The sequence below is a fragment of the Micromesistius poutassou genome (genome assembly GCF_964030765.1).
Source record: "Micromesistius poutassou genome assembly, chromosome: 14".
Lineage (NCBI taxonomy): Eukaryota > Metazoa > Chordata > Actinopteri > Gadiformes > Gadidae > Micromesistius > Micromesistius poutassou.
In genome coordinates this window covers 14,675,352-14,693,300 of record NC_140284.1, presented here as the reverse complement: position 1 = coordinate 14,693,300, position 17,949 = coordinate 14,675,352, and positions in this window count along the sequence as shown.

Here is a 17,949-nt window from a genome sequence, read left to right as displayed (position 1 = left end):
GTGGGTCCGTTTGAAGAAGGGGTCCTAATCATGGTATTTAACGAGGCTGATAACATTTTGTACTAATATCTAGTGGCTGACGTCAAACCTTTTAGTTTGTGGCTGACGTCAAACCTTTCATTTCATACGTTTCCCCTGTGCAGCAGAAGCACTCGTAGTAGTTTGAACACCGGGCGATAATTGGAACTGTCACTCACTCCTCTTTTGTCTGAATGAAGCTCGCGGCAAATTTGCATTTGCAACTCTCTTCTCTTCTACTGCATATGAAACATGATTATATTATGGGATGACGAAGGGGAGAGCGAAACACAGGCACGAGTCAATCACTGCTCTGTGATACAATATACAACCTTATCAACTACACACACACACACACACACACGCGCACACACACACACAATAAATAAATTATTGGGATAAATTCCAATTCCATTTCATACACCAGACACATAATTACATTGAATAATGCATGCAGATATACACATACACGGACACACACACACACGTGCAAGTGTAAGCCCTCACGCACATGCACACACAAACACACACACACACACACACACACAACTCCGATGGCTTTTCAGAGTCACACACAGACACACAGAGGACAGACGTGGGAGTGTGAGTGGCCGTGAACAGAGGCGCTGCTGCTCCACACTGGGGGCTGTGTTACCCTGGATCATCTCCATCTAATGAGACAGGTAATCTGCTGCACGCTGAACGCATTCAACTCTGCTGTCGCCGCCAATTCAACCACACCACCACTTATAATGTTAAAACACACACGCATACGTACACACACACACAAACACACACAGAAGCACACACAAAAATACATGCACGCGAACATATGCACAAACTGTATATTAACTATTTCCTGGTTAAAGAAAAGCAAAACATGCATGTCACAGGAACACTTCTTATTTTCTTATATATTTAGAAATGCTGGCTGGGTCCTGTGGCCCAGCGACCACGCAGACTGCTCCCCCCTCCTCTCCCTCCGTGGCCTGGTCCATGTGTTTCCATTAGCCTTCAGACTCAGTCCCCCCGGACCCTCCTCATCCCATGTCCCCCCAGCCTGCATCTGCTAGTTCTGTCTGACTCTGCTAGTTCTGTCTGACTCTGCTAGTTCTGTCTGGATCTGTAGTTCTGTCTAGATCTGCTAGTTCTGTCTGAATCTGCTAGTTCTGTCTGAATCTGCTAGTTCTGTCTGAGGCCGTTTCTCAATACCAAGTATGTGAACTTCGAACTCGCGGACTTGGAACTGTGAACTTGGCGAGTCTGGACTTCCAAGTACAGACTTCCGAGGACGGGAGTATGCACCTGCAATTGGAACAGCAGCAGACTGGATGACGTCACCACCTCAGCTCGTCTGTTAACTGTGGCCTCATGTAGGCATATACTACTGAACAATATAAACAAATGACATAAAACAAAACCCCAGCCTCTTTCTATTGGCTGGGGATCTGGATCTGCTAGTTCTAGCATCAGTCAGTGAGGAATAGAATTATACGGTGATGGTGATGATACGTACGATGATGTATTCTATTCCTTTAGATCATTTCATTGGCTCATCAATTGCTCATCATATTATCATTTGACTCACACAGAATATAATCCGACTGGTCGGACCCCATGCTGCTTGAGGGATCAGGAATTGGGTCTTCACCTTCACTTTGTTCACCTCACGTTATCTTTTTCAGGCAACTGCACCTGTCATATGGCCACACACCCACACCCACATGTGCACACACGCATGAGCACACAACCACACGCACACACACACACACACACACACAGTTCAGAGACAGACAGACAGATGACTGCATAGGAGAGTTTAGCTCTTGTTGCTCTTTATTGACTTGGCTGCTGACCCAGCTGATTCAGTGCAATGCACAGTGCAGTTCACAGACACAGACAGACAGACACACACACACACACACACACACACACACACACACACACACACACACAATCTTATACAGCCACCTGTACCAAGAAACAACCGCTGCAGCAAGACTGGAATGAAGTTTGTCTGCTGGAGGGGGTTCACATCTGAGGATTAAGGACCCCCCCCCTCCCACAACCTCTTTGATGCTGACATTTTCCCTTCATTCTCAAAATGCTGACTTCAAGATGAATCCAAACGAATGTGGCCTAATTTCTCCCTGACCGGCTGACTGATCATTCATCCACGTTGATGAATCAAGACATTACAAAGATCTCCTCACAAAATAGACCAACAGGAATTACCACTACACAAACATCCTTTATGCGTAAGTGTGAGTCACTCCCTTCCCTTCTCTCTAAACGGTGCTGCTAATGCAGCATTAGCAGCACCAGGATGGATTAAGATGCCGTGTGGAGACAGAAGAGAGGCTGATGACGTGCGGCCCTGGGCGGATGAGGCTGAGCCTCCATGCAGGGTCGCGCTCTTCTGGAAGCAGAGAACGAGGGATATTTATGGTCCTGCTCTGACATCAGACTTTATGGTGATGATGATGATGTGCTCGGTGTTGACACACATCTGACCCACAGAGTGCTGTGGGCCAGATGGGGATCATTCAATCAGCCTCTCACTGCTCACAGGACCAGAACTGGCCCTCAGTAATCTGGGTGGTCTACGTAGTCTACGTGGTCAGCATCCCTCTGGATGTTAACAGCTCCATAGAAGCTGGGCATAGCAACATGACCACTGAGTGTGTGATTCACTATATGAAGAGAACTGATGTGGTGAAAGGACTTACTTTTAAATAGCTTGATCTTAAACTTTAAGGTGACGTTCATTTAATTACATTTGGATTCTCTGTATTTGCGTGCTTTGCGCTTCAACTGAAATCCTCACTGCTTTGTTAAATTAATGTCCTTATCTATATACAGCCACTGCAGTGGCCGCCACACAAAGAGCCCTGACAGTGGATCAGGCCGGGCCTCAGCGCTCACGTTTCCCTCTGGAGCCCTCCGGCCGTCATGCTGAGCTTAGGCCACAGGCTGACACAACTCCTCCGGCCGACCATTACCTTTGTATTTACATTGAGGGGATTTTGCAGACGCTTTTATCCATTTATTTGACTCGCTCAGGGACACCACGACACTCGAGCTAGGACGGGCCGGGGATCGAACCAGCAACCTTCCGGTTACCAGTCGACCCGCTCTACCTCCTGAGGTACTGTCGCTCCGGACCTGAACACACTTCTTTCCCCCGTCTAGCTGTTGCTCTTTGGACCATTACCAGACCAAACTAACCTAAACATAGTATCATGCGTAGTGGTCATACGCGGTCATACGCGGTCAGAAGTAGTGGTCTGATGGAGATATGTATATGTGCGAGGGGGGCTCGTGTAGCCTGGTCCTACCAGAGTCTGGCCACTCTCCATTGACAAACGTTAACTCACTTGAAGGCGGGTGTCTGTTGGAGTTTAAAACTATTGGATCTGCCCAGTGCCGCTCTGGATCTGCCATAACCAATCACTGACGTTTGACCACAACTCAAACTAGCGCACGACCTCAACGTCAATGTTCTCAGTCACTCCCTCTGTTCGCTGATTGGACGGCCAAAAAATTGGCTGCAGAAAACCTGTGAATATACCGCAAATCCAGACCTAGTACTAAAGGGAAATGAAAATTGAGTGGAAGTACGTAGGCGGGCGAAGCCAGGCTAGGGCTGGTGGGAGGTCCAGGAGAAGCTGGACCTGGACCAGTGATGTCCCGGGTGCTGTGGGCTTTCTTCGTCGCCTGGCGATGGTTTGAGCGTGGCACGTGGAACGTACATTGTGCGTGTGTGCGTGTGTATGCGTGTGTGTGTGTGTGTGTGTGTGTGTGCACACCTACGCTGCGATGTCGCACACAGGCCAGCAACATCACCACAACCACACTAAATGGTGTTGCCAAGGCAACAAGCATGTTCCGTCGACGTGTGTGTGCGTGGCGCGGCGCCGCTGTAGCCCTGCTCTGCTTCTACTGGTGAACGGCCATCTTGACTGCACAGACACGTCCACCCAGACGCTTTAACACCAAGGTATCTCATCATCAACCAGGGGGAACACAAAACAACACGTTACACAACTCTGTTGCTATAACAACTGAGAGCACAAGGGCACAGCACATAGGAAGAGGGCTGATCTCCATGGGAATGGGCCTGAGTGGACCGGTGGTGTGGGTCTGTGTGTGTGTGTGGCTGCTGGCAGCCAGCGGCTCTGACCCTTCCTGATTCAGCTGGTGCCCTATTTACTGGATCACGGCAACACTAACCTTTACAAAGCCCGGGCTCACACCTTAGATAGTGTCACATGGCACACACAATACCGGACTTTCCTTGAAAGTGATATGATCTTTTGACACAGCAAAGTGTCTGTCTCTCATATCCAATATTTCTATATCTCGCAACATGTTGATACTTGATGTGACGATACAATCCTCACTCTTCGTAGGTCTGCTTCCCTCGCTGCTTCTTGTAGTCCCTCAGGAGTGGAGACATGGTGTGCGTTTCACCAGCGGGCTGCTGCTGCTCTCTGCCTCTGGGTGTACACGCGGTGTACATTTCACCAGCTGATGGCTGCAGCCGCCCACTCCCTCCCAGTGGGTTGATGAATCGCTGTGTTGCTGCGGTGGAGAGGGTTCAACAACTAGCCTCCCCTGGGCCGTGTCTCAGACCACTGAGAACGGGTGGACATGTGGCAGAATGCCTGCATTAGAGCTCTCAAAAGTATGGCAGAATATCCACTTATGGTCTGTTTATATATATATATATACAGACAACCCTATAAATGTATGTATGTATGTATGTATGTATGTATGTGTGTATGTGTGTACATGTGTGTGTGTATGTGTGTATGTATGTATGTGTGTGTGTGTGTGTGCGTATGTATGTATGTATGTGTTTATGTATGTGTGTATGTGTGTATGTATGTATGTATGTATGTGTGTATGTATGTGTGTATGTATGTGTGTATGTATGTATGTATGTATGTATGTATGTATGTGTGTGTATGTATGTATGTATGTATGTATGTATGTATGTATACATGCATGTCTGTGTGTCTGAAAGTGTATGTGTGTTTTTACATGTATGTATGTACCAGTGGCGATTTCTCTAAGACTGCAAGGGAAGCTCAGCTTCCCCTAAAATTTCAAAATTAAATGGTCAAATATATACTGTTGTGTTAACATTTCATTGACTAAAAATGCGTTAGGACACGTCCATCTCGAAGACGAGTTTGTTCAGAATCAGCTGCTTATCGCAGGTCGACTGACTCGATTTCCTTCTCATACATTCCCGTAGCGTCACAGTGCATTTGCCTGTTGAAGCTCAGTGTCCATCCACTTCAATGGGGCTGCATAGAACAGCTTTTTTTAGTTTGTCGAAAGTCGACGGTCATTGGATAATGCTGCGATTATGTCCCTCCCACGGATGCTCAGCGTCTCTGGGGGTGAATGGAGGAGTGGGCTGGCCTGGACGCTGGGCTTCTGCGTGATGATTGGAGGGTCTGCGAAAGACTGAGTTGCCGTTTGATTGACAGCGATTTTGAACAAAAAAAAAAATCGCTGGAGCTTTCTTCATTCCTCAGTCCCATCGCGGATTTTGCAAGCGAGTCGAAAGACAAACTGCAACATATTTGAAGATATTTCAAGCCCCTCACTGTGCAGTGATGGCTCCACGTCGATGGCTCCACGACCACTTTCACCACAACAGGTCTCTGATGTGTTGAGCTCAGCCATACACCGCCGTGTGGCACCTCCCCTCTCATTGGCGTACAACGATACAAAGCACGTGACACACACAATACAAAGGGCCATCCTCACACACAACCTGCCAGGTCAACTCATGGGTAAGCTGTCCAGTCAACTGACTGTATTTTGCACCTACGTCACCGCCACAACCAACGGTACGCTACGAAAATGATTTGATTTGGTCACAGTCTGGTGCTCTCTTTGGGGACCGCGGGATTTGGTTTCCTTTTGCCTCTCTCTCTCTCTCTCTCTCTCTCTCTCTCTCTCTCTCTCTCGCTCTCTCTCTCACCCCTACAGCACTCTCTGGCTTCTGCGTGCGTTTTTTAAGGAAAAGGTTAACGTCAGTTCAACAGATCCCAGCGCACCAACGTTGACAAGGTAATAAATATAACAAAATCTCTGAGTTTCCGCAGCCCCTGGGGGGGGGTCTGTTTACAAGCCCCTTCCTAACAGAGACAGTGTTTATGCCATTCCCCTCTCTGTTCATGAAACAACATGATGAAACAGGGCGCGTTCCAATACAACTCCACTGCAGAACATACGCTACAGCTCGCAGAAAGAGGCTGTTTAAGCAGAGGTCGTGCGTGCTCGCTGGAGCCTTGCTGGGCGTCTCTCTGTTGTTGTTGTACGTGTGAACCAGCAGGGGGGGAGGGAGAGCGACATATGCTCGTCCTCCTATGTTGCTAGCGTGACCAGGGTGCTCTGCTCGGCAGAGTGATAGATTGGGTCAATAAAGCCAGGCCGTATAGTCACCCTATAGTCACCGCCGCCACAGACACACAGGGCCTGTTCCCCGTCTGCATCCCTGTCACCGCGCACCATCCAAAAGGCTGGTTGGGTGAGGTCCGGGGCCTGGGAGGGCCGTGAAGCGATGACCGGAGAACAAGTGCGGCGACGCAGTCTCACTGGGGAGCGTTGTGTGTGTGCTTTGTCCGCGCGCTGCGCGTGTTCACGTCTGCATGTCTGCCTGGATGCGTGCGAGTGTGTGTGTGTGTGTGTGTGCGTGGTTGTGTTTGTGTGTCTCTGTGTGTCATTGAGTGTGAGTGTGTGCGAGTGTGTGTGTGTGCGTGGTTGTGTTTGTGTGTCTCTGTGTGTCATTGAGTGTGAGTGTGTGCGAGTGTGTGTGTGTGTATGTGTGGTTGTGTTTGAGTGTGTCTGTGTGTCATTGCCTGTGAGTGTGTGTGTGTGTGTGTGTGTCTGTGTCATTGCATGTGAGTGTGTGTGAGTGTGTATGTGTGTGTGTGTGTGTGTGTGTGTGTGTGTGTGTGTGTGTGTGTTCGTCAGCATCAGTATTTCTTTTGGCCCCCCACTGGTGCGTGTGGCAGCAGAGCCCTGGCCCAACAGGGCCGTGCTGGGCCCCCAAAGGCCGCGCTGGCCTTCAGGGGCGTTGTCGAGTCATACTAGGACACACACACACAGCACGCACACCTGTACGCACACACACACACACAGCACACACAGCACACACACACGCACACAGCACGCACACCGGTACGCACACACACACACACACACGCACACAGCAAGCACACCCGTATGCACACACACACACACACACACACACACATACGCACATGCACACACACACACACACACGCACACAGCACGCACACCCGTATGCACACACACGCACATCTGCACACACACACACACACACACACACACAGCATGCACATGCATGCACACACACACACCTGCACACACACACACACACAGCACGTACAGACACATGCACACAGCACGCACACACACACACGCACATGCACACGCAAACACAAACAGCGTTGTGCTCCAATGCCCAGCACTCAGATTGTCTCAGCAGGTCAGAAAATGAAAATTGTGAATTAGTTCTGTTCCATTAAAGTGTGATTACAGGGACACACAGGAGAACGTTGGCCTTTTATGATAAACTATACTTTTTCTGATCAGATTTGTTATAATAATAATAATATAATACAATCTGCCCAGAGACATGAAGGTTGTTTCTGTTGCTCACCACTGTCTCTCCGTCTGGTCACTCTATGTCTTTCAGGTTCTCCATTTCTGTCTTCCATCGTCTGTCTCTCTTTCATGTTTTGTGTCTCTCTCTTTCAATGTCTGACTTTTCAATGTTCTCTCCACCCCTCTGTATCTTTCTCTTTCAGGATTTGCAGTCTTTCCATGCCTGCCTCTCTAGCTCAGCCCCTCTCTCTGTGTCTCTCTCACCCCATGTTTCCTGCAGGGCACAGCTTGATGTATCTCTCAGTATCTCTCCAAACCATAGCCCAGCTCCATACCAGCAACCCAAGTCAGAGAAACTTTCTTTATTCTGTCCTTCAAACACAGTTGAACAAGTTTACTGACTCAATTTGTACCACTGTTAACTGCAATGCTCATGATGCATCTAAATCACTTACTCAACTGAAATAACACAGATTTCATCATTTATAAACAGACTATTTCTACTATGTTTAATGATTTTCTGCTCATCGTTCCTTCTAAATCCTATTTGGGGAAAATGTATTCTTGTATTCTTGACAATTGTCAAATTTTTTTTTTGCTGAAAGTATGGTGAATAATAAACACTGCAATAATACGTCGGCGAGTACGGCGTGGTAATTATGCATCGTCTTTGAGTGTTACTTTAAGTGTATTGTGATGAAATGAAAATGTCGACTTAGAGTGATACTCAGTTTTATTGTCTAAACGAATAACGATGATATGAACCGTCAGAGACTGAGAAATATTGGGATATTCATGTAAAATTCCCCATGATTATGGTGCTAATATATTTTTTCCATATCGCCTGACCTTATAGGAGAGTAAAGGAAGTATTGGGTTAGCACAAGGTTAGAGACGATTGAATCAGGATAGGCAGAGTGTTGTGTCAGGATAGGTTATCAGGGAGAAGCACCATATCTTGTACCCAGCGCAATTGACTTTCTACACCGACGCATGTGTCGTTGCTAGTTTGCACCCGGGTGCAAGGCTGATTTTCCCCTGCAGCAAACAGGCGCCACTACACTTGCGCCTGGAGAGGAGTGTCTGCGAAAAGCAAGGGCGTGTTCCGGCCCACACCTACACAAGTGAGTGTTTAAAAGAATGAATGATTGCGGGTGATACTTGGCGCACGTGTGTGTGCGCACCCATCTGTCTAAACACGCAAATTTAACACGTAACACATAATACAGTCCATGGCGATGTATATTAACGGGGGGACACATGCATATTATGAACACAAGTCGATGACGATAATGTATACAATACTGGTAACAAACAATGTTTGTTAATGTATTGCCGCATATCATTAAATAGACCCACAGTTGCGGCCACAGGACCGCGTCTGCATATCATATGTGTTAAGTTGTCTTTGCCGCAATTTACATGACGACTCAGTGTTTCTGAAGTTGGAGAAGAAAACGCTATTCCATGTGTGAATTAGGCCTATTATTTGAGAGAATAGAGAGAATAGAGAGAGAGAGAGAGGGAGAGAGAGAGACAGAGAGAGGTGGATAGGGAGAGAAGGGAGGAGAGAGAGAGAGAAAGAGTGAGAGAAGAAAGAAAGAGAGAGAGAGAGAGAGAGGGAGAGAGAGAGACAGTGAGAGAGAGATGGATAGGCAGAGAAGGGAGAGGAGAGAGCGAAAGAGTGAGAGAATAAAGAGAGAGGGAGAGAGAAAGAGAGAGAGGTGGATAGGGAGAGAAGGGAGAGGAGAGAGAGAGAAAGAGTGAGAGAAGAAAGAAAGAGAGAGAGAGAGAGAGAGAGAGAGAGAGAGAGAGATGGATAGGCAGAGAAGGGAGAGGAGAGAGAGAAAGAGTGAGAGAATAAAGAGAGAGAGAGTGGGAGAGAGAAAGAGAGAGAGGTGGATAGGGAGAGAAGAGAGGAGAGAGAGAAATAGTTTTGGAAGAGAGACAGAAGGGAGAGAAAGATGAGAGTGAAAGAGTGAGAGAATAGAGAGAGAGGAGAGAGAAAAAGAGAGAGAAACAGCAAGAGAAGAGAGAGAAAGAGAGAGAAAGACAGAGATAAAGAGTGAGAGGAGAGAACCAGAAGAGAGAGCGACAGAGTTCCAACAAACTTTGACAATCAAACGTTCCGGTGTCTCTTTGACAGTCACTGAATCTTGCGTGGTCCAGTTCAAACACAGAATGGGAATATGCACGTGTGTCAGTGTGTAGGTGTGTGTGTGTGTGAGCATGCGTGCATGCTCGTGTGTAGTGTTGTATGACTGACAGTATGTCGCTGGCAGTCCTTACTCACAAGATGACTGTGAGGTTGCATAGTCCATCTGTCAGTGGCTGATGGCCAATGTGTCTATGGGTTATTTTGGTGTCTGCGCGCGCGCGCGTGTGTGTGTGTGTGTGTGTGTGTGTGTGTGGTTGTGTGTGTGCAAGCAAGCGTGTGTGTGTGTGTGTGTGTGTGTGTGTGTGTGTGTGTGTGTGTGTGTGTGTGTGTGTGTGTGTGTGTGTGTGTGTGTGGAAACCATTTATTTCAAACAAAAATTATGCAGTCAGTCATATTGTCTTTCACGAGACATGAAAGACAATATGCTCTTGTCATTCATGGATGGATCTTAGAGGTAGGGGTGTAACGATACACTAAAGTTACGGTTTGGTATGTTTTTCGGTACAGCAGTTTTTATTATTTTATTAAACAATTTGATTTTCATTTGATTTATTAAATTGTATCAAACAAATGCCTTACACAAATGAAAAGACATCAAATACAATTGAGGATAAAAACACAATAAAGTCCAGGACAAGACAAGACACTAACAGAGTGTGTGATAATCAATAAAAACTTAATTCTTTTTTTTTTTTTTTCGGTACGTACCAAAATAAAACGTGCATCGAGCCGTTAGACTGTACCGAAATATTTTGGTTTGAATACGCATATCGTTACACCCCTACTTAGAGGTGAGAGGAATAGAAGTCATTTTAACAAATTTTGTCAAAAGTTAAGTTGCGGTTACTTCATGGGCTGTACAGTACACAACTGTTTCTACAGTACACAGCTACACTTTACAATAGTTTGACTGCAGACAACAGCTAGAGAGAGAAACAGATAGAGAGAGGGAGAGAGAGAGAGAGAGAGAGAGAGAGAGAGAGAGAGAGAGAGGGAGCGAGAGAGAAAGAGAGAGAGAGGGAGCGAGAGAGAGGGAGCGAGAGAGAACATAATTAGCACTATTGATTAGACTAGTAGAATTGTGACTAAACAATATGGTTCCTTTCCTCTCTGGGGCTCATATCGATCCTGTTTGTGCCCGGCTTCACTCACAGCCTGTGGGCTTTAAATGTTCTGTTCCCTGCTTGTATTCCCATCCATCCCCCACCCACCCTGACACACACACACACACACGCATGCACACACACACGCATGCACACACACACGCACCCACACACACATGCACACGCACGCATGCACGCACACACACACACACACACACATGCAGACACGCGCACGCACATGCATGCACATGCACGCACGCACACACGCACACGCAAACACACACACACACACACACACACACACACACACACATACACACACAGGCACACACCCCTTCATTTAGATGCAGATCGTTGCTCTCATTCAGCTGCTCCTAGTTCTTCTGTTTCCAGCACTATTGATGCATGGGTCACTTTCTCCCACTGCACTTCTGGGTGTAGATAGATGGTAAGATAGAGAGATAGAGATAGAGATAGATAGATAGAGATAGAGAGAGATAGATATAGATAGAGAGATAGATAGATAGAGATAGAGAGATAGATATATAGAGAGATAGATAGAGATAGAGAGAGATAGAGATGGATAGAGAGATAGATAGATAGATGGAGATAGTTAGATAAATATAGATAGATCAATAGATAGATAGATAGAGAGATAGAGCAATAGATAGATAGATAGATAGATAGATAGAGAGAGAGGAAGGCTGTCATCAGCCTCATCTCCAGGCTGCTGCACCCCAGGTGAACTCTAACTATCAGTCAGGCAGATGGTGTACAGGCACAAACCACTTCTACAAACACACACACACACACACACTCACCCAAATGCACATACACAGACACACCCACACACCCAAATGCACATACACAGACACACCAATCTGTGGGTGATGAGATCGCCAAAGGGTGATCATGACCGAGCAGTGATGACTCAGTGCTGTCTCAACAGTGTGCCACACATCGACTCGTCAAACGATGGCCACTCCTTACATTGCTCGGCAAGTGTGTGTGTATGTGTGTTTGTGGGTGTGTGGTTGTGTGTGTGTGTGTGTGTGTGTGTGTGTGTTGATCCCTCAGTAAGCTGTACAGTGGCCTGAAGGTGAGGTGGTAAAGAGGCTTTGATCAGATTACAAATCTTCCCCCCTCTCTCTCTCTCTCTCCCCTTAATAGTTCTCTTTCCCTGTCGTCTCCCCTCGTCTCCACACCCTCTGCTCTACATCACCCTACTCTAATCTGTAATCCACACGTTACGTGTGCGTCAGTCCTATGCTCCATACGATTCCAACAAAACTGTATGCATATGTGTTTATGTGTAGATGTTGGTGTGTGCGTGTGTCTGTGCGTACATGTGTGTGTGTGTGTGTACTGTGTGTGTGGATGGCTCGTACTGGAGGAGGGATCAGTGGCTACTTGCCTACAATGAACTATCAATCCAGTCACTGTTTGTCACGTTTCCAAATGTTAACCCATGTTAGAGTTCACACTTGCATTCAACATACACACACACATGCACACGTGTACACACACACACACACACACACACACACACACACCCAGTATCGACGCTTGGCCCGTATTCATTTCCATTAGTCACATAAATCTATCCTCCCCTCTCTGTTTCTCCATTAAGCAGCCCTTCCCGGCACCCTCTGCCTTAGACCTGTCCACAGCCGCCATGGGGTCCAACCGCATGGGCTCTCTGGGTCAGAACCACAACATCCCATCGTACTCCACCAGGGTCCCGCTGAGCTCACCTGGACGTTGACATGCAGGTGACTCTTGATGGACACACACACACACGCTTCAAGCAGGCGCGATTCTAGGTTTCTTAAACATCCGGGGCTCAGTGGGGGGTTTCGAGGGGGGGGGGGGGGGGGACGGAAGGTTGAACCGTCAAACAAAAATAGATTCGGGGCTATTTCAATTTGATCCGGGGCTTTAGCCCCGAATAAAACAGCCTAGTGACGCCACTGGCTTCAAGTGGACTTTCTAAGCAGTGCTTGGAAATGGTGGGACTCAAATTGAAAGGAAGTGAAAGATAAAACAATTACACAGTGGAGGTTTGAGCACCTCCAGGGCCTGAGTGTGTGTTGCAACACAACGGTTAATGAAGGAGATAAGCGATGACAGTGATCCATTATCATGTCTGCGGAGAGAGGCTTGACGGTGGAGCGGTACCTCTCCATCAATCAGTGGAGGCTTAATGCTATGAGAGCAGTGCTATGAAGCCATGACTATACTGAGTAATAGAGACCACACCGAGGTGTAGCATCCGGTGTCACTCGATGGATGCGCTCTAGCTCTACAGGTGACATTTTAACCTGTCAAGGACCCTCGCCCTGAAGTGCCACAGCGTCAGATGACCGCTAGTCCTTCATGAAGCGTTGGGCAGTGCGGAGCACGCTCATCAGGTAGCTCTCCATCCTAAGCCTGTGAGTGACGCCCACGATGAAAACCAGCAGGAGCCACCACTACAAAGTGCTGGAAGTGTGTGTGTGTGTCCATATGTGTAGATATGGCGGTGTGTGTGTGTGTGTGTGTGTGTGTCCATATGTGTAGATATGGCTGTGTTTGTGTGTGTGTGTGTGTGTGTCCATATGTGTAGATATGGCTGTGTTTGTGTGTGTGTGTGTGTGTGTGTGTGTGTGTGTCCATATGTATAGATATGGCTGTGTGTGTGTGTGTGTGTGTGTGTGTGTGTGTGTGAGTGGCGTGGCGGTACGTGCTAGGTGCTGGTGGGATGGACTGCACTGAAGTGGATTAATGGGATTAGGATCGACTTTCCCCTGTGCGCTCCTAATCTCTATCTTGCTCCCTCTCTGTCTCATCTCTCCTTCTCCATCTCAACACCTCCTTTTATCGCTCACTCTCTCTCCATCTCAATCCCTCTTCCTCTCTCTCTCTCTCTCTTTAGGTCTCAATCTCTCTCTCTCTTTGTTCTTCTCAATCACTCCTTCTCTTTGACTCGATTTACGTCACTTTTCTCCTTTTCTTCCCTTTCTTCCAACCCCCAGTGTTATATACACACACACATACGCATGCACACACGCACGCACGCACACACACACACACACACACACACACACACACACACACACACACACAAGCAAACACACAGCGACCCGTCTCATACAGCTGGTTTCTCTGAACACACGACCCCGTCCGTTACCCGAGAGCACAACAAAAAGACCTGTTGCAGCCCGAGTGTGTAGACCCCCCCCCCCCCTGGCAGGACGCTGGGCTGTGTAGACCCCCCCCTTCTCCTCTCAGTTCTCATCATCATTGTTACATAACTGCAGCTAGCAGACGGACTCATGCTAATCCAGATTATATCTGCTGTGCACCACGAGCCTTCACACGCTCAGTCAGCACGTCTACAGGTGTCTGGCCTATTGTATTAAATATGATGGTCCATATTTATATAGAAAATGTGACACACGACAAGGCTATGCTTTGCATCACTATCTTGTTTTTTGGGGGGCGACAGTAGCTCAGGAGGTAGAGCGGGTCAACTGGTAATCAGAAGGTTGCTAGTTCGATCCCCGGCTCCCCCTAGAGCGTCGCGGTGTCCCTGAGCGAGACGCCTCGTCCTAATTGCTCCTGACGAGCTGGCTGCTGTCGCCCTGCATGGTTGACTCCGCCGTCGGTGTCTGAATGAATGGTTGTAGGTCGCTTTGGAGAAAAGCGTCAGCAAAACACACTAAATGTAAATTCCCAACGTGGTGCACATGTAATATGTATCAGGTGTGTGTTTCCACAAGCTGCCCATTAGGGCCTGTCAGATACTCTTTATTGTTTGGTACTAAAGACAAACAGAGGAGCGGATCCACTATGTCTAGTCATCCAAGCAGGCTATTTAGATTGAACGTGTTCCAACTAGTGATTTTCTCAGGAACCCTTCTGCTAAGCTGGAGTGGAGCTTGCATTTCACACTCACTCTTGCATTACACTAACAAGTTATAACCCTTTAAAATCATCTAAAGCTGAATTATACTTCAGTATATTATTTCAGATTTAGCTTCAACTCACTACGTTTGACTCAAACCTTAATCCTTTTAAAGATAACAACGTGAACAATAGCGTCTCCCGGATCTTCTGACATCCTAACCAACCACGTCCTCTCCACTAATCCGCTGTGGTCCATTTTTCTGATGACCTTCACGTAAGCAACGACAAAATACCCAAAAAAAAAAACGTTTTGCGGCGGCACCTTGTCCGATACGAGGGGGTCAAGCTCTGACTTCGTGGCATAAGGGCCGTCCACCTGGCCCCCGGGAGCCCGCATAATCACTGAGCTCGTGTTTCAGAGCCCATAACAGCGCAGGATGATCCCACAGACTCTGCTTTACAACTGGAGGCCGTGTCTGCGTTTACAGCCCCTCCCCAGGGGGAGGGGGAGAGACAACACACTGAAGGCCGGGGGCGGTGGCACGCTGCCAGGCCACGCCACCATCAAGCCGGCATTTCACAAAGACAGTGCTGTTCCGCTGTGGACGTCTGGACCAGACGGCGTGGAGGAGGGGGGCTGGCCAACTGTGTCAGCTGTTCCCGGACGCAGCATTAGCGGTTTCCCCCCTCGCGTCTCAGCGGAGGACGCTGGGAGGGACTGCGGCTCTCTCCCTGCCCCCTCTTTGTCCGCCATTATCTACCTCGAAGCGGGGAATAATAACTGAGAGAATCTCGCCGTTAGTCAAAAGGTTGCTGCGCGGTGTGCGCAGTGAACGCGCTTGGCTGCGCGGTATAGCACGCTGGTATTTCTGATTGGCTTATTCAGTAGAAACCGAATGAGCCAATCAGGAACAGTGATTCCCCCTCTGATTCCAGAGCGGGGCCCTTTAAGGGCCCCCGTCCTCCTCCTGACTCCCGGAGACTGTGGAGGGCCCCCCAGACGAGGGGGACGAGGCAGGGGGCTCATTAGCATACGGCCATGTACAGACCAGCAGCGCCGAGAGGAGCTGCTTGTTTCATAGCAGTCCTCCCACGCACTGAGTCTCTTCACAAAGACAGGCAATAACAAGCAACACAGCGCTTCAGATCACACACACACACGCGCACACACACACACACACACACACACACTCACACTCACACCAAAGCCACTTGTCTACAGTGTCTCTTGGCAGCATCACTAAACTATCTCTATCACGTGAGCAGGCACACACACACACACACACACACACACACACACACACACACACACACATTGGCACAAACACACACACACAAACACACACACACACACACACACAGACACACACTTGAGGATCAGGGTCTTTATATCTGGCATGACCCAATGTTTGCAGAACTGTCCCTACCCGGCCCTTTCCAAAGCTGGAGCATATGGTGTGTGTCTTTAAACAGCATGAAGAGAAAACAGACATGTCCATGACATCTCCGCTGGAAACCAAGGAAAGGAGCATGGCTTTGTAAACAGTACTTTCTCAAACATTCCCCCGCTCTGCCCCTCGATGATCTCACCCCTTCACACCCCCGAAAATAAACACTGTGCAGTCCACGTCTCTAGAATAGCAAGTGAACTGTCTGAAAGCGTATCACAGAAACAGGCATCTTAACCACAGATCTTCTTTAAAAGGCTGTGGCGAAACAAAGCGTTTCAACTAAATGAGTACAGCCCAATGATTAACAAGCGTGCTTCCATTCACTGTTTTTGCAAGCTCTGACAGACTAATTATAGAGACGCTCAACTTGCTTTCACATAAATGAAATTTGGACGCCAACGCAGAGAGAGGGAGAGGAATGAGAGGAATGCTTTGTCGCTCTTGTGAATCCCAAATTAATTGATACGTTTTGGTAATATTGCTTAATGATGTGTTTATAACAGCGAGAGAGAGAGAGAGAGAGAGAGAGAGAGAGAGAGAGAGAGAGAGAGAGAGAGAGAGAGAGAGAGAGAGAGAGAGAGGGGGGGGGGGGGGGGGGGGAGAAACAATGTGCAAATCAATATGGACCTTTTCTGCCTCCAAACGCCCACGTGACTTCCATTTAGAGATGGAGCGAAAACCATTGGGTTCCTCTGTGTTTACACGCTGTTCCCCTCATCGTGCATGCAGACATCACACGTCAAGCTTTCTCTCACTCGGAATCATTCAGTCTCCCATCTGGACAATAGGCCAGACTATCTGAACCACGGACACTTGCGCATTTCAATGTTTCTTCTTGTGTGACGCGACGAGAGCGCCTCGTCCGTTTGAACAACAGTGGGCTGTGGGGTGAAACCTCACGATGGAGCATGGACTCGAAATGGACTGGAGCCCTGAGCAGCCTCACAATGGACCAGGGACTGAAGCCCTGAGCAGCCTCACAATGGACCAGGGACTGGAGCCTGGAGCAGCAGAGTGTACTCCAGTGGCACCGCGTTAAGAGGAGCTGCGGGGAACCGATCTCACTGCGCTTCCTTCAACCCAAAACCGTTCTTCAGAAAATAATTCGCATTATTTTAGGGAGATTTTAAACACAGGAGAAAAAAAAAACAGGCCTACATTTGTCTTTAAACTGTCAGTTTAAACGGACAGATCTGTCTGTGTTGATGCTGAGGCTGTCTGACGGCTATAGGGAACCAGAATCTAAAGCTCCTGACCAGTGTTTGGCTGCGAACAAAGAAAACTCTGAAGGGTTACCGTTACTCACCTCCCAAACTTATCATGGACGTTTTAGTGGTTTCCGTCTCTCTGTCCAAATACATCCGTGTTGGGCGGATTGGACGGTCATTCACCTCCTCCACGCTGTGAGGATGAACCTGCCCGGTCCATCGCTCCCGAACCGAGAGCGACCTGATGGAAGTCCTGGGGGGAACCCAACCCAGCGGCTCACTTTATCGCTCCCCGCGGCTCCGAGCTCAGCTCCTCGTGTTCTGGCTCTTCATTCAACACACAACACACAACACAAACACACACACACACACGCACATACACAAATTGTCTGCTTTCCGGGATCTCTTATTCTTCCATGTGTGCGTCTCTCCAGTCGGACCACCGCTCACGTCCTCCTCAGGACCGCTCG